Source organism: Ranitomeya imitator, chromosome 4 (genome assembly GCF_032444005.1).
Source record: "Ranitomeya imitator isolate aRanImi1 chromosome 4, aRanImi1.pri, whole genome shotgun sequence".
In the NCBI taxonomy this organism is placed as follows: Eukaryota; Metazoa; Chordata; class Amphibia; order Anura; family Dendrobatidae; genus Ranitomeya; species Ranitomeya imitator.
The window spans coordinates 660,948,266-660,970,353 of record NC_091285.1 but is presented as its reverse complement, the minus strand read 5'-3'; the positions used below and the strand labels follow the sequence as shown (position 1 = coordinate 660,970,353).

Below are 22,088 nucleotides of genomic sequence, written 5' to 3'. Positions count from 1 at the left end.
ATTGTTTTCCGCTTTATTAAAAGCATCCGCCCGAACAGGGACTTGAACCCTGGACCCTCAGATTAAAAGTCTGATGCTCTACCGACTGAGCTATCCGGGCTCTGTATCGAGTCGTGACTGAATACCGCCAAACCGTCACCATATACTAACAACAAATGTGATAAAATATCGCCAAACCACCACCACATAATAACACCAAATAGTGACTGAATACCGCCATACAATCACCACATAATAACACTGTAAACTGACTGAATATCGCCATGCAACACAAACATAATAACCTAAAATAGCGACAGAATACTGCCATACCATCACCACATAATAACAGCATATAATGACTGAACACCGCCATACAATTACCACATAAAATCACCAAATAGTGACTGAACACCATCCCAACATAAAAACACCAAATAATGACTGATTACCACAATACCATGACCACATAATAACACAAAATAGTGACTGAATACCGCCATACTAAGTTACACCCACTTTACTCTCGTGATGACCTCACGTGAGTCTGCTTGTGGGATGCCCTCAGCCGTTCAGAATTTTATGAAATTCCCAACTTATGTGATATCTTTACCCCTGAAGATCGCAAAAGGTTGAGATCGCCGCCATATCTTTTATCAGGATTTTACCACTACCCAGAGACCAAACATCACATGGCTGTTGTTAGCGATCTGTCTACTATTGATTTGTGGCTTATAGGCAGGAGTTACAGTTATGAAAATAAGCATCTTCTGAATATCACCATAACAGAACCAAGTAATAGTGCTAAACAGTGACTGAGTACCATCATACCATAGCCATGGTACATAACATTACCAGTGATCACTTGCTGCTGGTGCCAAAAAAGCAACCGAGCAGAACATGGTCACGGCTCTATACTGTCATAAACTAGCTGAAATCAAAGAAACTATGGTAACCAAGATATTTTTCTGAATAGTCACCATCATTTGTTTTTCAGTAGTTTTCTCACATCCTTAAATTATAGCGTTTATTGTTTTCCGCTTTATTAAAAGCATCCGCCCGAACAGGGACTTGAACCCTGGACCCTCAGATTAAAAGTCTGATGCTCTACCGACTGAGCTATCCGGGCTCTGTATCGAGTCGTGACTGAATACCGCCAAACCGTCACCATATACTAACAACAAATGTGATAAAATATCGCCAAACCACCACCACATAATAACACCAAATAGTGACTGAATACCGCCATACAATCACCACATAATAACACTGTAAACTGACTGAATATCGCCATGCAACACAAACATAATAACCTAAAATAGCGACAGAATACTGCCATACCATCACCACATAATAACAGCATATAATGACTGAACACCGCCATACAATTACCACATAAAATCACCAAATAGTGACTGAACACCATCCCAACATAAAAACACCAAATAATGACTGATTACCACAATACCATGACCACATAATAACACAAAATAGTGACTGAATACCGCCATACTAAGTTACACCCACTTTACTCTCGTGATGACCTCACGTGAGTCTGCTTGTGGGATGCCCTCAGCCGTTCAGAATTTTATGAAATTCCCAACTTATGTGATATCTTTACCCCTGAAGATCGCAAAAGGTTGAGATCGCCGCCATATCTTTTATCAGGATTTTACCACTACCCAGAGACCAAACATCACATGGCTGTTGTTAGCGATCTGTCTACTATTGATTTGTGGCTTATAGGCAGGAGTTACAGTTATGAAAATAAGCATCTTCTGAATATCACCATAACAGAACCAAGTAATAGTGCTAAACAGTGACTGAGTACCATCATACCATAGCCATGGTACATAACATTACCAGTGATCACTTGCTGCTGGTGCCAAAAAAGCAACCGAGCAGAACATGGTCACGGCTCTATACTGTCATAAACTAGCTGAAATCAAAGAAACTATGGTAACCAAGATATTTTTCTGAATAGTCACCATCATTTGTTTTTCAGTAGTTTTCTCACATCCTTAAATTATAGCGTTTATTGTTTTCCGCTTTATTAAAAGCATCCGCCCGAACAGGGACTTGAACCCTGGACCCTCAGATTAAAAGTCTGATGCTCTACCGACTGAGCTATCCAGGCTCTGTATCAAGTCGTGACTGAATACCGCCAAACCGTCACCATATACTAACAACAAATGTGATAAAATATCGCCAAACAACCACCACATAATAACACCAAATAGTGACTGAATACCGCCATACAATCACCACATAATAACACTGTAAACTGACTGAATATCGCCATGCAACACAAACATAATAACCTAAAATAGCGACAGAATACTGCCATACCATCACCACATAATAACAGCATATAATGACTGAACACCGCCATACAATTACCACATAAAATCACCAAATAGTGACTGATCACCATCCCAACATAAAAACACCAAATAATGACTGATTACCACAATACCATGACCACATAATAACACAAAATAGTGACTGAATACCGCCATACTAAGTTACACCCACTTTACTCTCGTGATGACCTCACGTGAGTCTGCTTGTGGGATGCCCTCAGCCGTTCAGAATTTTTTGAAATTTCCAACTTATGTGATATCTTTACCCCTGAAGATCGCAAAAGGTTCAGATCGCCGCCATATCTTTTATCAGGATTTTACCACTACCCAGAGACCAAACATCACATGGCTGTTGTTAGCGATCTGTCTACTATTGATTTGTGGCTTATAGGCAGGAGTTACAGTTATGAAAATAAGCATCTTCTGAATATCACCATAACAGAACCAAGTAATAGTGCTAAACAGTGACTGAGTACCATCATACCATAGCCATGGTACATAACATTACCAGTGATCACTTGCTGCTGGTGCCAAAAAAGCAACCGAGCAGAACATGGTCACGGCTCTATACTGTCATAAACTAGCTGAAATCAAAGAAACTACGGTAACCAAGATATTTTTCTGAATAGTCACCATCATTTGTTTTTCAGTAGTTTTCTCACATCCTTAAATTATAGCGTTTATTGTTTTCCGCTTTATTAAAAGCATCCGCCCGAACAGGGACTTGAACCCTGGACCCTCAGATTAAAAGTTTGATGCTCTACCGACTGAGCTATCCGGGCTCTGTATCGAGTCGTGACTGAATACCGCCAAACCGTCACCATATACTAACAACAAATGTGATAAAATATCGCCAAACCACCACCACATAATAACACCAAATAGTGACTGAATACCGCCATACAATCACCACATAATAACACTGTAAACTGACTGAATATCGCCATGCAACACAAACATAATAACCTAAAATAGCGACAGAATACTGCCATACCATCACCACATAATAACAGCATATAATGACTGAACACCGCCATACAATTACCACATAAAATCACCAAATAGTGACTGAACACCATCCCAACATAAAAACACCAAATAATGACTGATTACCACAATACCATGACCACATAATAACACAAAATAGTGACTGAATACCGCCATACTAAGTTACACCCACTTTACTCTCGTGATGACCTCACGTGAGTCTGCTTGTGGGATGCCCTCAGCCGTTCAGAATTTTATGAAATTCCCAACTTATGTGATATCTTTACCCCTGAAGATCGCAAAAGGTTGAGATCGCCGCCATATCTTTTATCAGGATTTTACCACTACCCAGAGACCAAACATCACATGGCTGTTGTTAGCGATCTGTCTACTATTGATTTGTGGCTTATAGGCAGGAGCTACAGTTATGAAAATAAGCATCTTCTGAATATCACCATAACAGAACCAAGTAATAGTGCTAAACAGTGACTGAGTACCATCATACCATAGCCATGGTACATAACATTACCAGTGATCACTTGCTGCTGGTGCCAAAAAAGCAACCGAGCAGAACATGGTCACGGCTCTATACTGTCATAAACTAGCTGAAATCAAAGAAACTACGGTAACCAAGATATTTTTCTGAATAGTCACCATCATTTGTTTTTCAGTAGTTTTCTCACATCCTTAAATTATAGCGTTTATTGTTTTCCGCTTTATTAAAAGCATCCGCCCGAACAGGGACGTGAACCCTGGACCCTCAGATTAAAAGTCTGATGCTCTACCGACTGAGCTATCCGGGCTCTGTATCGAGTCGTGACTGAATACCGCCAAACCGTCACCATATACTAACAACAAATGTGATAAAATATCGCCAAACCACCACCACATAATAACACCAAATAGTGACTGAATACCGCCATACAATCACCACATAATAACACTGTAAACTGACTGAATATCGCCATGCAACACAAACATAATAACCTAAAATAGCGACAGAATACTGCCATACCATCACCACATAATAACAGCATATAATGACTGAACACCGCCATACAATTACCGCATAAAATCACCAAATAGTGACTGAACACCATCCCAACATAAAAACACCAAATAATGACTGATTACCACAATACCATGACCACATAATAACACAAAATAGTGACTGAATACCGCCATACTAAGTTACACCCACTTTACTCTCGTGATGACCTCACGTGAGTCTGCTTGTGGGATGCCCTCAGCCGTTCAGAATTTTATGAAATTCCCAACTTATGTGATATCGTTACCCCTGAAGATCGCAAAAGGTTGAGATCGCCGCCATATCTTTTATCAGGATTTTACCACTACCCAGAGACCAAACATCACATGGCTGTTGTTAGCGATCTGTCTACTATTGATTTGTGGCTTATAGGCAGGAGCTACAGTTATGAAAATAAGCATCTTCTGAATATCACCATAACAGAACCAAGTAATAGTGCTAAACAGTGACTGAGTACCATCATACCATAGCCATGGTACATAACATTACCAGTGATCACTTGCTGCTGGTGCCAAAAAAGGAACCGAGCAGAACATGGTCACGGCTCTATACTGTCATAAACTAGCTGAAATCAAAGAAACTACGGTAACCAAGATATTTTTCTGAATAGTCACCATCATTTGTTTTTCAGTAGTTTTCTCACATCCTTAAATTATAGCGTTTATTGTTTTCCGTTTTATTAAAAGCATCCGCCCGAACAGGGACTTGAACCCTGGACCCTCAGATTAAAAGTCTGATGCTCTACCGACTGAGCTATCCGGGCTCTGTATCGAGTCGTGACTGAATACCGCCAAACCGTCACCATATACTAACAACAAATGTGATAAAATATCGCCAAACCACCACCACATAATAACACCAAATAGTGACTGAATACCGCCATACAATCACCACATAATAACACTGTAAACTGACTGAATATCGCCATGCAACACAAACATAATAACCTAAAATAGCGACAGAATACTGCCATACCATCACCACATAATAACAGCATATAATGACTGAACACCGCCATACAATTACCACATAAAATCACCAAATAGTGACTGAACACCATCCCAACATAAAAACACCAAATAATGACTGATTACCACAATACCATGACCACATAATAACACAAAATAGTGACTGAATACCGCCATACTAAGTTACACCCACTTTACTCTCGTGATGACCTCACGTGAGTCTGCTTGTGGGATGCCCTCAGCCGTTCAGAATTTTATGAAATTCCCAACTTATGTGATATCTTTACCCCTGAAGATCGCAAAAGGTTGAGATCGCCGCCATATCTTTTATCAGGATTTTACCACTACCCAGAGACCAAACATCACATGGCTGTTGTTAGCGATCTGTCTACTATTGATTTGTGGCTTATAGGCAGGAGTTACAGTTATGAAAATAAGCATCTTCTGAATATCACCATAACAGAACCAAGTAATAGTGCTAAACAGTGACTGAGTACCATCATACCATAGCCATGGTACATAACATTACCAGTGATCACTTGCTGCTGGTGCCAAAAAAGCAACCGAGCAGAACATGGTCACGGCTCTATACTGTCATAAACTAGCTGAAATCAAAGAAACTACGGTAACCAAGATATTTTTCTGAATAGTCACCATCATTTGTTTTTCAGTAGTTTTCTCACATCCTTAAATTATAGCGTTTATTGTTTTCCGCTTTATTAAAAGCATCCGCCCGAACAGGGACTTGAACCTCAGATTAAAAGTCTGATGCTCTACCGACTTAGCTATCCGGGCTCTGTATCGAGTCGTGACTGAATACCGCCAAACCGTCACCATATACTAACAACAAATGTGATAAAATATCGCCAAACCACCACCACATAATAACACCAAATAGTGACTGAATACCGCCATACAATCACCACATAATAACACTGTAAACTGACTGAATATCGCCATGCAACACAAACATAATAACCTAAAATAGCGACAGAATACTGCCATACCATCACCACATAATAACAGCATATAATGACTGAACACCGCCATACAATTACCACATAAAATCACCAAATAGTGACTGAACACCATCCCAACATAAAAACACCAAATAATGACTGATTACCACAATACCATGACCACATAATAACACAAAATAGTGACTGAATACCGCCATACTAAGTTACACCCACTTTACTCTCGTGATGACCTCACGTGAGTCTGCTTGTGGGATGCCCTCAGCCGTTCAGAATTTTATGAAATTCCCAACTTATGTGATATCTTTACCCCTGAAGATCGCAAAAGGTTGAGATCGCCGCCATATCTTTTATCAGGATTTTACCACTACCCAGAGACCAAACATCACATGGCTGTTGTTAGCGATCTGTCTACTATTGATTTGTGGCTTATAGGCAGGAGTTACAGTTATGAAAATAAGCATCTTCTGAATATCACCATAACAGAACCAAGTAATAGTGCTAAACAGTGACTGAGTACCATCATACCATAGCCATGGTACATAACATTACCAGTGATCACTTGCTGCTGGTGCCAAAAAAGCAACCGAGCAGAACATGGTCACGGCTCTATACTGTCATAAACTAGCTGAAATCAAAGAAACTATGGTAACCAAGATATTTTTCTGAATAGTCACCATCATTTGTTTTTCAGTAGTTTTCTCACATCCTTAAATTATAGCGTTTATTGTTTTCCGCTTTATTAAAAGCATCCGCCCGAACAGGGACTTGAACCCTGGACCCTCAGATTAAAAGTCTGATGCTCTACCGACTGAGCTATCCGGGCTCTGTATCGAGTCGTGACTGAATACCGCCAAACCGTCACCATATACTAACAACAAATGTGATAAAATATCGCCAAACCACCACCACATAATAACACCAAATAGTGACTGAATACCGCCATACAATCACCACATAATAACACTGTAAACTGACTGAATATCGCCATGCAACACAAACATAATAACCTAAAATAGCGACAGAATACTGCCATACCATCACCACATAATAACAGCATATAATGACTGAACACCGCCATACAATTACCACATAAAATCACCAAATAGTGACTGAACACCATCCCAACATAAAAACACCAAATAATGACTGATTACCACAATACCATGACCACATAATAACACAAAATAGTGACTGAATACCGCCATACTAAGTTACACCCACTTTACTCTCGTGATGACCTCACGTGAGTCTGCTTGTGGGATGCCCTCAGCCGTTCAGAATTTTATGAAATTCCCAACTTATGTGATATCTTTACCCCTGAAGATCGCAAAAGGTTGAGATCGCCGCCATATCTTTTATCAGGATTTTACCACTACCCAGAGACCAAACATCACATGGCTGTTGTTAGCGATCTGTCTACTATTGATTTGTGGCTTATAGGCAGGAGTTACAGTTATGAAAATAAGCATCTTCTGAATATCACCATAACAGAACCAAGTAATAGTGCTAAACAGTGACTGAGTACCATCATACCATAGCCATGGTACATAACATTACCAGTGATCACTTGCTGCTGGTGCCAAAAAAGCAACCGAGCAGAACATGGTCACGGCTCTATACTGTCATAAACTAGCTGAAATCAAAGAAACTATGGTAACCAAGATATTTTTCTGAATAGTCACCATCATTTGTTTTTCAGTAGTTTTCTCACATCCTTAAATTATAGCGTTTATTGTTTTCCGCTTTATTAAAAGCATCCGCCCGAACAGGGACTTGAACCCTGGACCCTCAGATTAAAAGTCTGATGCTCTACCGACTGAGCTATCCAGGCTCTGTATCAAGTCGTGACTGAATACCGCCAAACCGTCACCATATACTAACAACAAATGTGATAAAATATCGCCAAACAACCACCACATAATAACACCAAATAGTGACTGAATACCGCCATACAATCACCACATAATAACACTGTAAACTGACTGAATATCGCCATGCAACACAAACATAATAACCTAAAATAGCGACAGAATACTGCCATACCATCACCACATAATAACAGCATATAATGACTGAACACCGCCATACAATTACCACATAAAATCACCAAATAGTGACTGATCACCATCCCAACATAAAAACACCAAATAATGACTGATTACCACAATACCATGACCACATAATAACACAAAATAGTGACTGAATACCGCCATACTAAGTTACACCCACTTTACTCTCGTGATGACCTCACGTGAGTCTGCTTGTGGGATGCCCTCAGCCGTTCAGAATTTTATGAAATTTCCAACTTATGTGATATCTTTACCCCTGAAGATCGCAAAAGGTTCAGATCGCCGCCATATCTTTTATCAGGATTTTACCACTACCCAGAGACCAAACATCACATGGCTGTTGTTAGCGATCTGTCTACTATTGATTTGTGGCTTATAGGCAGGAGTTACAGTTATGAAAATAAGCATCTTCTGAATATCACCATAACAGAACCAAGTAATAGTGCTAAACAGTGACTGAGTACCATCATACCATAGCCATGGTACATAACATTACCAGTGATCACTTGCTGCTGGTGCCAAAAAAGCAACCGAGCAGAACATGGTCACGGCTCTATACTGTCATAAACTAGCTGAAATCAAAGAAACTACGGTAACCAAGATATTTTTCTGAATAGTCACCATCATTTGTTTTTCAGTAGTTTTCTCACATCCTTAAATTATAGCGTTTATTGTTTTCCGCTTTATTAAAAGCATCCGCCCGAACAGGGACTTGAACCCTGGACCCTCAGATTAAAAGTTTGATGCTCTACCGACTGAGCTATCCGGGCTCTGTATCGAGTCGTGACTGAATACCGCCAAACCGTCACCATATACTAACAACAAATGTGATAAAATATCGCCAAACCACCACCACATAATAACACCAAATAGTGACTGAATACCGCCATACAATCACCACATAATAACACTGTAAACTGACTGAATATCGCCATGCAACACAAACATAATAACCTAAAATAGCGACAGAATACTGCCATACCATCACCACATAATAACAGCATATAATGACTGAACACCGCCATACAATTACCACATAAAATCACCAAATAGTGACTGAACACCATCCCAACATAAAAACACCAAATAATGACTGATTACCACAATACCATGACCACATAATAACACAAAATAGTGACTGAATACCGCCATACTAAGTTACACCCACTTTACTCTCGTGATGACCTCACGTGAGTCTGCTTGTGGGATGCCCTCAGCCGTTCAGAATTTTATGAAATTCCCAACTTATGTGATATCTTTACCCCTGAAGATCGCAAAAGGTTGAGATCGCCGCCATATCTTTTATCAGGATTTTACCACTACCCAGAGACCAAACATCACATGGCTGTTGTTAGCGATCTGTCTACTATTGATTTGTGGCTTATAGGCAGGAGCTACAGTTATGAAAATAAGCATCTTCTGAATATCACCATAACAGAACCAAGTAATAGTGCTAAACAGTGACTGAGTACCATCATACCATAGCCATGGTACATAACATTACCAGTGATCACTTGCTGCTGGTGCCAAAAAAGCAACCGAGCAGAACATGGTCACGGCTCTATACTGTCATAAACTAGCTGAAATCAAAGAAACTACGGTAACCAAGATATTTTTCTGAATAGTCACCATCATTTGTTTTTCAGTAGTTTTCTCACATCCTTAAATTATAGCGTTTATTGTTTTCCGCTTTATTAAAAGCATCCGCCCGAACAGGGACGTGAACCCTGGACCCTCAGATTAAAAGTCTGATGCTCTACCGACTGAGCTATCCGGGCTCTGTATCGAGTCGTGACTGAATACCGCCAAACCGTCACCATATACTAACAACAAATGTGATAAAATATCGCCAAACCACCACCACATAATAACACCAAATAGTGACTGAATACCGCCATACAATCACCACATAATAACACTGTAAACTGACTGAATATCGCCATGCAACACAAACATAATAACCTAAAATAGCGACAGAATACTGCCATACCATCACCACATAATAACAGCATATAATGACTGAACACCGCCATACAATTACCACATAAAATCACCAAATAGTGACTGAACACCATCCCAACATAAAAACACCAAATAATGACTGATTACCACAATACCATGACCACATAATAACACAAAATAGTGACTGAATACCGCCATACTAAGTTACACCCACTTTACTCTCGTGATGACCTCACGTGAGTCTGCTTGTGGGATGCCCTCAGCCGTTCAGAATTTTATGAAATTCCCAACTTATGTGATATCGTTACCCCTGAAGATCGCAAAAGGTTGAGATCGCCGCCATATCTTTTATCAGGATTTTACCACTACCCAGAGACCAAACATCACATGGCTGTTGTTAGCGATCTGTCTACTATTGATTTGTGGCTTATAGGCAGGAGCTACAGTTATGAAAATAAGCATCTTCTGAATATCACCATAACAGAACCAAGTAATAGTGCTAAACAGTGACTGAGTACCATCATACCATAGCCATGGTACATAACATTACCAGTGATCACTTGCTGCTGGTGCCAAAAAAGGAACCGAGCAGAACATGGTCACGGCTCTATACTGTCATAAACTAGCTGAAATCAAAGAAACTACGGTAACCAAGATATTTTTCTGAATAGTCACCATCATTTGTTTTTCAGTAGTTTTCTCACATCCTTAAATTATAGCGTTTATTGTTTTCCGTTTTATTAAAAGCATCCGCCCGAACAGGGACTTGAACCCTGGACCCTCAGATTAAAAGTCTGATGCTCTACCGACTGAGCTATCCGGGCTCTGTATCGAGTCGTGACTGAATACCGCCAAACCGTCACCATATACTAACAACAAATGTGATAAAATATCGCCAAACCACCACCACATAATAACACCAAATAGTGACTGAATACCGCCATACAATCACCACATAATAACACTGTAAACTGACTGAATATCGCCATGCAACACAAACATAATAACCTAAAATAGCGACAGAATACTGCCATACCATCACCACATAATAACAGCATATAATGACTGAACACCGCCATACAATTACCACATAAAATCACCAAATAGTGACTGAACACCATCCCAACATAAAAACACCAAATAATGACTGATTACCACAATACCATGACCACATAATAACACAAAATAGTGACTGAATACCGCCATACTAAGTTACACCCACTTTACTCTCGTGATGACCTCACGTGAGTCTGCTTGTGGGATGCCCTCAGCCGTTCAGAATTTTATGAAATTCCCAACTTATGTGATATCTTTACCCCTGAAGATCGCAAAAGGTTGAGATCGCCGCCATATCTTTTATCAGGATTTTACCACTACCCAGAGACCAAACATCACATGGCTGTTGTTAGCGATCTGTCTACTATTGATTTGTGGCTTATAGGCAGGAGTTACAGTTATGAAAATAAGCATCTTCTGAATATCACCATAACAGAACCAAGTAATAGTGCTAAACAGTGACTGAGTACCATCATACCATAGCCATGGTACATAACATTACCAGTGATCACTTGCTGCTGGTGCCAAAAAAGCAACCGAGCAGAACATGGTCACGGCTCTATACTGTCATAAACTAGCTGAAATCAAAGAAACTACGGTAACCAAGATATTTTTCTGAATAGTCACCATCATTTGTTTTTCAGTAGTTTTCTCACATCCTTAAATTATAGCGTTTATTGTTTTCCGCTTTATTAAAAGCATCCGCCCGAACAGGGACTTGAACCTCAGATTAAAAGTCTGATGCTCTACCGACTTAGCTATCCGGGCTCTGTATCGAGTCGTGACTGAATACCGCCAAACCGTCACCATATACTAACAACAAATGTGATAAAATATCGCCAAACCACCACCACATAATAACACCAAATAGTGACTGAATACCGCCATACAATCACCACATAATAACACTGTAAACTGACTGAATATCGCCATGCAACACAAACATAATAACCTAAAATAGCGACAGAATACTGCCATACCATCACCACATAATAACAGCATATAATGACTGAACACCGCCATACAATTACCACATAAAATCACCAAATAGTGACTGAACACCATCCCAACATAAAAACACCAAATAATGACTGATTACCACAATACCATGACCACATAATAACACAAAATAGTGACTGAATACCGCCATACTAAGTTACACCCACTTTACTCTCGTGATGACCTCACGTGAGTCTGCTTGTGGGATGCCCTCAGCCGTTCAGAATTTTATGAAATTCCCAACTTATGTGATATCTTTACCCCTGAAGATCGCAAAAGGTTGAGATCGCCGCCATATCTTTTATCAGGATTTTACCACTACCCAGAGACCAAACATCACATGGCTGTTGTTAGCGATCTGTCTACTATTGATTTGTGGCTTATAGGCAGGAGCTACAGTTATGAAAATAAGCATCTTCTGAATATCACCATAACAGAACCAAGTAATAGTGCTAAACAGTGACTGAGTACCATCATACCATAGCCATGGTACATAACATTACCAGTGATCACTTGCTGCTGGTGCCAAAAAAGCAACCGAGCAGAACATGGTCACGGCTCTATACTGTCATAAACTAGCTGAAATCAAAGAAACTACGGTAACCAAGATATTTTTCTGAATAGTCACCATCATTTGTTTTTCAGTAGTTTTCTCACATCCTTAAATTATAGCGTTTATTGTTTTCCGTTTTATTAAAAGCATCCGCCCGAACAGGGACTTGAACCCTGGACCCTCAGATTAAAAGTCTGATGCTCTACCGACTGAGCTATCCGGGCTCTGTATCGAGTCGTGACTGAATACCGCCAAACCGTCACCATATACTAACAACAAATGTGATAAAATATCGCCAAACCACCACCACATAATAACACCAAATAGTGACTGAATACCGCCATACAATCACCACATAATAACACTGTAAACTGACTGAATATCGCCATGCAACACAAACATAATAACCTAAAATAGCGACAGAATACTGCCATACCATCACCACATAATAACAGCATATAATGACTGAACACCGCCATACAATTACCACATAAAATCACCAAATAGTGACTGAACACCATCCCAACATAAAAACACCAAATAATGACTGATTACCACAATACCATGACCACATAATAACACAAAATAGTGACTGAATACCGCCATACTAAGTTACACCCACTTTACTCTCGTGATGACCTCACGTGAGCCTGCTTGTGGGATGCCCTCAGCCGTTCAGAATTTTATGAAATTCCCAACTTATGTGATATCTTTACCCCTGAAGATCGCAAAAGGTTGAGATCGCCGCCATATCTTTTATCAGGATTTTACCACTACCCAGAGACCAAACATCACATGGCTGTTGTTAGCGATCTGTCTACTATTGATTTGTGGCTTATAGGCAGGAGTTACAGTTATGAAAATAAGCATCTTCTGAATATCACCATAACAGAACCAAGTAATAGTGCTAAACAGTGACTGAGTACCATCATACCATAGCCATGGTACATAACATTACCAGTGATCACTTGCTGCTGGTGCCAAAAAAGCAACCGAGCAGAACATGGTCACGGCTCTATACTGTCATAAACTAGCTGAAATCAAAGAAACTACGGTAACCAAGATATTTTTCTGAATAGTCACCATCATTTGTTTTTCAGTAGTTTTCTCACATCCTTAAATTATAGCGTTTATTGTTTTCCGCTTTATTAAAAGCATCCGCCCGAACAGGGACTTGAACCTCAGATTAAAAGTCTGATGCTCTACCGACTTAGCTATCCGGGCTCTGTATCGAGTCGTGACTGAATACCGCCAAACCGTCACCATATACTAACAACAAATGTGATAAAATATCGCCAAACCACCACCACATAATAACACCAAATAGTGACTGAATACCGCCATACAATCACCACATAATAACACTGTAAACTGACTGAATATCGCCATGCAACACAAACATAATAACCTAAAATAGCGACAGAATACTGCCATACCATCACCACATAATAACAGCATATAATGACTGAACACCGCCATACAATTACCACATAAAATCACCAAATAGTGACTGAACACCATCCCAACATAAAAACACCAAATAATGACTGATTACCACAATACCATGACCACATAATAACACAAAATAGTGACTGAATACCGCCATACTAAGTTACACCCACTTTACTCTCGTGATGACCTCACGTGAGTCTGCTTGTGGGATGCCCTCAGCCGTTCAGAATTTTATGAAATTCCCAACTTATGTGATATCTTTACCCCTGAAGATCGCAAAAGGTTGAGATCGCCGCCATATCTTTTATCAGGATTTTACCACTACCCAGAGACCAAACATCACATGGCTGTTGTTAGCGATCTGTCTACTATTGATTTGTGGCTTATAGGCAGGAGCTACAGTTATGAAAATAAGCATCTTCTGAATATCACCATAACAGAACCAAGTAATAGTGCTAAACAGTGACTGAGTACCATCATACCATAGCCATGGTACATAACATTACCAGTGATCACTTGCTGCTGGTGCCAAAAAAGCAACCGAGCAGAACATGGTCACGGCTCTATACTGTCATAAACTAGCTGAAATCAAAGAAACTACGGTAACCAAGATATTTTTCTGAATAGTCACCATCATTTGTTTTTCAGTAGTTTTCTCACATCCTTAAATTATAGCGTTTATTGTTTTCCGTTTTATTAAAAGCATCCGCCCGAACAGGGACTTGAACCCTGGACCCTCAGATTAAAAGTCTGATGCTCTACCGACTGAGCTATCCGGGCTCTGTATCGAGTCGTGACTGAATACCGCCAAACCGTCACCATATACTAACAACAAATGTGATAAAATATCGCCAAACCACCACCACATAATAACACCAAATAGTGACTGAATACCGCCATACAATCACCACATAATAACACTGTAAACTGACTGAATATCGCCATGCAACACAAACATAATAACCTAAAATAGCGACAGAATACTGCCATGCCATCACCACATAATAACAGCATATAATGACTGAACACCGCCATACAATTACCACATAAAATCACCAAATAGTGACTGAACACCATCCCAACATAAAAACACCAAATAATGACTGATTACCACAATACCATGACCACATAATAACACAAAATAGTGACTGAATACCGCCATACTAAGTTACACCCACTTTACTCTCGTGATGACCTCACGTGAGTCTGCTTGTGGGATGCCCTCAGCCGTTCAGAATTTTATGAAATTCCCAACTTATGTGATATCTTTACCCCTGAAGATCGCAAAAGGTTGAGATCGCCGCCATATCTTTTATCAGGATTTTACCACTACCCAGAGACCAAACATCACATGGCTGTTGTTAGCGATCTGTCTACTATTGATTTGTGGCTTATAGGCAGGAGTTACAGTTATGAAAATAAGCATCTTCTGAATATCACCATAACAGAACCAAGTAATAGTGCTAAACAGTGACTGAGTACCATCATACCATAGCCATGGTACATAACATTACCAGTGATCACTTGCTGCTGGTGCCAAAAAAGCAACCGAGCAGAACATGGTCACGGCTCTATACTGTCATAAACTAGCTGAAATCAAAGAAACTACGGTAACCAAGATATTTTTCTGAATAGTCACCATCATTTGTTTTTCAGTAGTTTTCTCACATCCTTAAATTATAGCGTTTATTGTTTTCCGTTTTATTAAAAGCATCCGCCCGAACAGGGACTTGAACCCTGGACCCTCAGATTAAAAGTCTGATGCTCTACCGACTGAGCTATCCGGGCTCTGTATCGAGTCGTGACTGAATACCGCCAAACCGTCACCATATACTAACAACAAATGTGATAAAATATCGCCAAACCACCACCACATAATAACACCAAATAGTGACTGAATACCGCCATACAATCACCACATAATAACACTGTAAACTGACTGAATATCGCCATGCAACACAAACATAATAACCTAAAATAGCGACAGAATACTGCCATACCATCACCACATAATAACAGCATATAATGACTGAACACCGCCATACAATTACCACATAAAATCACCAAATAGTGACTGAACACCATCCCAACATAAAAACACCAAATAATGACTGATTACCACAATACCATGACCACATAATAACACAAAATAGTGACTGAATACCGCCATACTAAGTTACACCCACTTTACTCTCGTGATGACCTCACATGAGTCTGCTTGTGGGATGCCCTCAGCCGTTCAGAATTTTATGAAATTCCCAACTTATGTGATATCTTTACCCCTGAAGATCGCAAAAGGTTGAGATCGCCGCCATATCTTTTATCAGGATTTTACCACTACCCAGAGACCAAACATCACATGGCTGTTGTTAGCGATCTGTCTACTATTGATTTGTGGCTTATAGGCAGGAGCTACAGTTATGAAAATAAGCATCTTCTGAATATCACCATAACAGAACCAAGTAATAGTGCTAAACACTGCCGGGCCGGATGCAGCGCCATTCCTACCGCCTGGAGGTCTCATTAGTTGGATATTTAAGGACCCCCTTTCTTTCCACTCCTCACTAGCGCCCCCCGAGGAAGCAACTTCTGCGAAACGCGCGTCGGGGCCTCCTCTTCCACGCATGATTACAGCAGGTCGGTAAGGTATTCACTTTCCTACAGCCTAGTCTTTCCTCCCCTTTCCTTGCTTGGGACTTCCCGGGTTCACATGCATTGCATGGTTTAGTGAGCCATTTAGGAGGGATCGGACAGCTTTGCTATACTACTGCTTTTGTAACAGCTGATATTTACCAGGTGGGGTTGATTCAATATGCACTATGTTCTTAATGTGACACCCTTACATTTGGTCATATATTTTTGTTACATTCCTGCCGCCTGCCTAGTACTTTAGAACTATAGCTTGTATTGTGACCATATTACACTTACTATTTATTATTATATAGGATATATGCTAACTATATATGGCCCTATGAGTTTTTCAGCTACTACCTGATGTGTTTGACATCACATTTGTACTTATACTTGTGTTTTTGTGCGTGGCACTAGGCTCGTCTCTGCTTTTAGCCTTTGCATCGTATATGTATGGTTTTTAAAGTTTATTTGTGTATTGTTGTTCATGATTGGTCTTTAATAAAGTTGTTACATTTTTTACTTTGAGCTCTTGTATCCATTTTTTCTTAGGTTTTTCATATTATATGATGGTGGAGCATTTATACTATTTGCCCTCTTTGTAGGTTTATTGATCTAGCTGGTGTGTTCTGCACATCCTTTCTTGGGCTATGGATCTGAAGGCACGGGATCAAACCTGGCTAGCACACATTGATGCAATTTTTAAGAGTGAGGCGACACCTAGTGGTGAAATCGAGAATGGGACTATTACTGAAATCAAAACTAGTTTAAAATTTATGTTGAAAAAAAGAATGCGTATCTGGTGGAATAAGGCCACCCTGGAGAATTATTTGTCTAAGAACTTGATCCCTCGGGGTCTCCGAGTCAGAATTTTACCCTCATTTCCCGTCGAAGACACTTTTTTTCGTTCCCGCTGGGAGGAAGCCTGTAATATATGCTCCCGTTCCTTGATTGAATTACTTATAGGATTGAATAAAAAGAGTCTGGAGTCTATGGAGAGTGAAATCGAAACCTTACAAAAGAAACTCACCGAATCTGTGAGCCCTGCGGATATGGAGTCATTTAAGAAGGACCTTGATGGACAGTTTGCTACTTGGGAAAAGGAGATTCAGGAAGTGAAAACCAGCAAATTTATGAGAGACGTACAAGATTTTAAGACTAACTCCGTATACAAGTGGTACAAGCCGCGGATGTCAACACGTTCCTCCTCTATTTCCTCTCTCTCCTCAGTTGAGGGGAAAACCGAAACTCTGGATACACAACGCTTCTCCTCCAATGGAAGGAATAAAAGAAAAGGTACTAACTATAATCGGAAGTATAATTCGTCTAAACGGATCTACACCAATTCTGGAGGGCCATCCAAACTGCAGGTGATTAACCTCTCTTCTGTTCCTCTCACTGACATACAGTTGGAAGTGTTAAGTTTGGGCTTATCCTTTTCCCCTACCTCATCATTCAATTTATTCACAGCAATAAAGGATCTCCATTTATTTGCTAGGAAGTTGGTACTTCATAAATTACACCAGAAGAACAACACGGATAATGCCCAGTGGACTATTGAGGAGCAGGAAACAATTGCCATCTTGAATGAACTTTGTGAGGAATCTTCATCTGTTGCATCCAAAGGTAAGTTTGTACTACCTAAGCCTAAACGCTTCCCCCCACTTAACCTTTTTCCGGAGATTGATCTGTTTGTCAAAGTGGTCACTGAAGACTTAAAGAAAATTTCAACAGGATTGCAACATGACAACTTGACCCGTCAACAGCGACGAGCCCTGACTGATTTACGATCTATGGATCAGGTGTTAATCAAGCCTGCCGATAAAGGCGGCAACATTGTACTATGGCCAACCGAAATGTACGAAAAAGAGGCTTTTAGACAGTTGCGTGACATAAATACCTATAGGAGATTGAGCTTCAACCCCACCTCTATTTTTCAGGCTGAACTGCTGGATATAATTGAGGAAGCTTTTACCGACGGATTGATCACTAAAGATCTGAGAGATGGCTTGGTTCCAGATGCACCACGTACTCCATGTCTGTACCTTTTACCCAAAGTGCATAAGAATTTGACATGCCCTACAGGTCGACCCATTGTGTCCGGAAATGGAGGATTGACGGAGAATGTGGGTAAGATGCTTGATTTTTACCTCAAACCTATTGTGGAAACACTTCCTTCTTTTTTGAGAGACACGGGGGATATTCTATCGAAGATCGCTAATATCAATCTGGAACCAGATATGCTGTTGGTCACATTAGACGTCGAATCTCTCTATACGTCTATTCGGCATGCAGATGGCATGGAGGCAGTGAGCTTTTTCTTGAACAACACTGATACTGATGATCACTTCTGCAAGTTTTTGTTATCCTTGCTAGAATTTGCATTGAGTCATAATTTTTTTATTTTTAAGGAGGCACTCTACCTACAGCTCCAGGGGACAGCCATGGGGGCGGCCTTTGCGCCGTCCTATGCATGTCTGTTCCTGGGGCTGTGGGAGAGGAAAATCTTCATTACCGATGCCACTCCTCTCTCTTCCAACGTACTTATGTGGGCCAGATACATTGATGACGTGTTTGCAATCTGGCAAGGCTCAGAAGAAGATCTTCTGAAGTTCATTGATGAACTCAACGTCAATGACTTGAATATAAAACTTACCTGTCATTACAGCCGCGAGAAGATCGACTTCTTGGATGTGTGTGTTCAGAGGGATGGAGACGGCTTCCTTCAGAGTGATCTACATAGAAAAACAACATCAGTCAATAGTCTCCTACACTCTACTTCCGCACACCCGAAACATCTAAAAAACAGCATTCCATATGGACAACTACTTAGAGCTAAACGAATATGCTCGGAGGATAGCTCATATCAAAAACAAGCGGATGACATCTCACATCGATTTATGGACCGGGGCTACTCAATGAGGACCATCAAACGGTGTAGGAGGAGAGCTTCACGAGTTGACAGGGCAAGCCTTCTTACAACCAAGAGGGCAATTGAGAAGGATACCCAGACACCAATGGAGGTGAGATTTATAGCCACTTTTTCAAATAAATCGACGGAGGTCAGAGAAATACTTAACAAATATTGGCCCATCATAAAACAAGATACTATATTGAAGAAATGTCTAACTAATACACCGTCTGTTACGTATCGTAGGAACAAAAATTTGAAGGACCTCCTTACCCACAGTTATTACAGGGGCCCAGTTTTTAAAAATGCATTTGGTTCTAAGGGCCCTAGGTGGGGTTTTTTCCCCTGTCGTGATTGCACGGCATGCAAAAATCTGGAACGGTGCTTCACATGTCTATCCAGTGATGGGTCCAAAGAATTCAGGATAACCCAGCATATAACTTGCTCCACGGATCATGTGGTTTACTATGCCACTTGCCCTTGTGGACTCGTCTACGTAGGCCTTACATCACGCCAATTGCGCATCAGGATCAGAGAGCACATTAGGGACATTAAAGCAGCTTTGAATTCATCGGCCGATGAATTCCTGAAACCTATTCCAAGGCATTTTAAAGAGAAGCACGGCTGCAATAGTCACCTCCTGAAAGTACGTGGCATAGATCGTGTCCTCATGGATGGAAGAGGTGGTGATATGAGGAAAAGACTCGCTCAGTTGGAGGCCCAATGGATTGTACGCATAGATTGTATTCGCCCTAAGGGGCTTAATGAAGTTCTTAGTTTTGTCCCATTCTTGTAACAGTTTTCTTATAGCCCTATATTTATTTTCATTTTTGGCTATATTTAAACTTTTAACTAGTGTTTTGTGGTTCTATTTTATTGTTTCTTAACAGGTGTTTTCTGTTCATGTCACTTACATTTTTCTTTTCCCTTATTCTACAGATTATTTACGTCCTCCACTAATTCTTACTTATATTCAGGAAGCGTTGATGGACTCAGCTATCAAGCAATCAAGAGTTATTCTACATATCCCTCCATGTTTATTTACTTCAATGTTGTTGGTTTTCTTTTCTATATTTCATTTATTTTTATTTATTTACTTTTGGTGCATTATCAACCACCTATGTGGCTTGTACTGTTCCTGTTTCACTCGCATGCACCCTATTTCATCGTCTGACTTGTATATAGTCATACTACCACTTCCTTAGTAGTGTAGTTATGGAGTCTATAGTATTTCTCACAATATAGCACAGCATATTGCCATTATGATTCCCCCTGTAGGATTATTTCCTTCTTTGTTTTTCGTAGCGCTTTATGCTTTCACCATTTTTACATCTCTATTATGCTATTTTTAGTATCACCTATTTAATTAGTTCCCTATATGGGTTATATATTTTAGCACCTAGTATTAGTAGACTAGTGCCCATCAGTGGTCTGGTGACATATTGTTCACTTTCATTATTATCACCATTATCCCATTTCAATATCACTTTTATATGTAGTCTAACTTAATGCATCAACCTTTTTGTGGCTATGTTCGGCCTCCTGGTATGCACTTTAGTCCGATTCCACTTTCTCTGCAGTGATCAGAGCGATATGCACTTTCTCCCCATAGACTCCTTGCTGTTTCTCCTTGGTCAGCGTCTTCCTTCCCTCCGGGCGGCGTGCGCTTCACTGGCTGGGCGTGTGCTTGGTTGCCGTGGACACGCGTCCTATTCGCGTCGCACGGCCGGCCCCTCCCACTGACGCGTCAGTGCGGGGCGCGGGTGTGTGACGTTGGACGCCGCCTCCGCCGCTTCCAGCCACTGCCGGGCCGGATGCAGCGCCATTCCTACCGCCTGGAGGTCTCATTAGTTGGATATTTAAGGACCCCCTTTCTTTCCACTCCTCACTAGCGCCCCCCGAGGAAGCAACTTCTGCGAAACGCGCGTCGGGGCCTCCTCTTCCACGCATGATTACAGCAGGTCGGTAAGGTATTCACTTTCCTACAGCCTAGTCTTTCCTCCCCTTTCCTTGCTTGGGACTTCCCGGGTTCACATGCATTGCATGGTTTAGTGAGCCATTTAGGAGGGATCGGACAGCTTTGCTATACTACTGCTTTTGTAACAGCTGATATTTACCAGGTGGGGTTGA

General features: G+C 40.5%; 8 non-coding genes across 8 annotated transcripts; all 8 read right to left on the bottom strand.

The window, feature by feature from the left end:
* Positions 1-27: 27 nt before the first annotated feature.
* Positions 28-100, bottom strand: TRNAK-UUU (transfer RNA lysine (anticodon UUU)). The gene has a single exon. It is a non-coding gene; the product is annotated as a tRNA-Lys (tRNA).
* Positions 101-1,035: 935 nt separating this feature from the next.
* On the bottom strand, positions 1,036-1,108 carry TRNAK-UUU (transfer RNA lysine (anticodon UUU)). The gene has a single exon. It is a non-coding gene; the product is annotated as a tRNA-Lys (tRNA).
* Positions 1,109-5,067: 3,959 nt separating this feature from the next.
* Positions 5,068-5,140, bottom strand: TRNAK-UUU (transfer RNA lysine (anticodon UUU)). Its single transcript has one exon. It is a non-coding gene; the product is annotated as a tRNA-Lys (tRNA).
* Positions 5,141-7,075: 1,935 nt separating this feature from the next.
* Positions 7,076-7,148, bottom strand: TRNAK-UUU (transfer RNA lysine (anticodon UUU)). Its single transcript has one exon. It is a non-coding gene; the product is annotated as a tRNA-Lys (tRNA).
* A 3,959-nt stretch (positions 7,149-11,107) lies between these two features.
* On the bottom strand, positions 11,108-11,180 carry TRNAK-UUU (transfer RNA lysine (anticodon UUU)). The gene has a single exon. It is a non-coding gene; the product is annotated as a tRNA-Lys (tRNA).
* A 1,935-nt stretch (positions 11,181-13,115) lies between these two features.
* Positions 13,116-13,188, bottom strand: TRNAK-UUU (transfer RNA lysine (anticodon UUU)). Its single transcript has one exon. It is a non-coding gene; the product is annotated as a tRNA-Lys (tRNA).
* Positions 13,189-15,123: 1,935 nt separating this feature from the next.
* On the bottom strand, positions 15,124-15,196 carry TRNAK-UUU (transfer RNA lysine (anticodon UUU)). Its single transcript has one exon. It is a non-coding gene; the product is annotated as a tRNA-Lys (tRNA).
* Positions 15,197-16,131: 935 nt separating this feature from the next.
* Positions 16,132-16,204, bottom strand: TRNAK-UUU (transfer RNA lysine (anticodon UUU)). The gene has a single exon. It is a non-coding gene; the product is annotated as a tRNA-Lys (tRNA).
* Between the last annotated feature and the right edge of the window lie 5,884 nt (positions 16,205-22,088).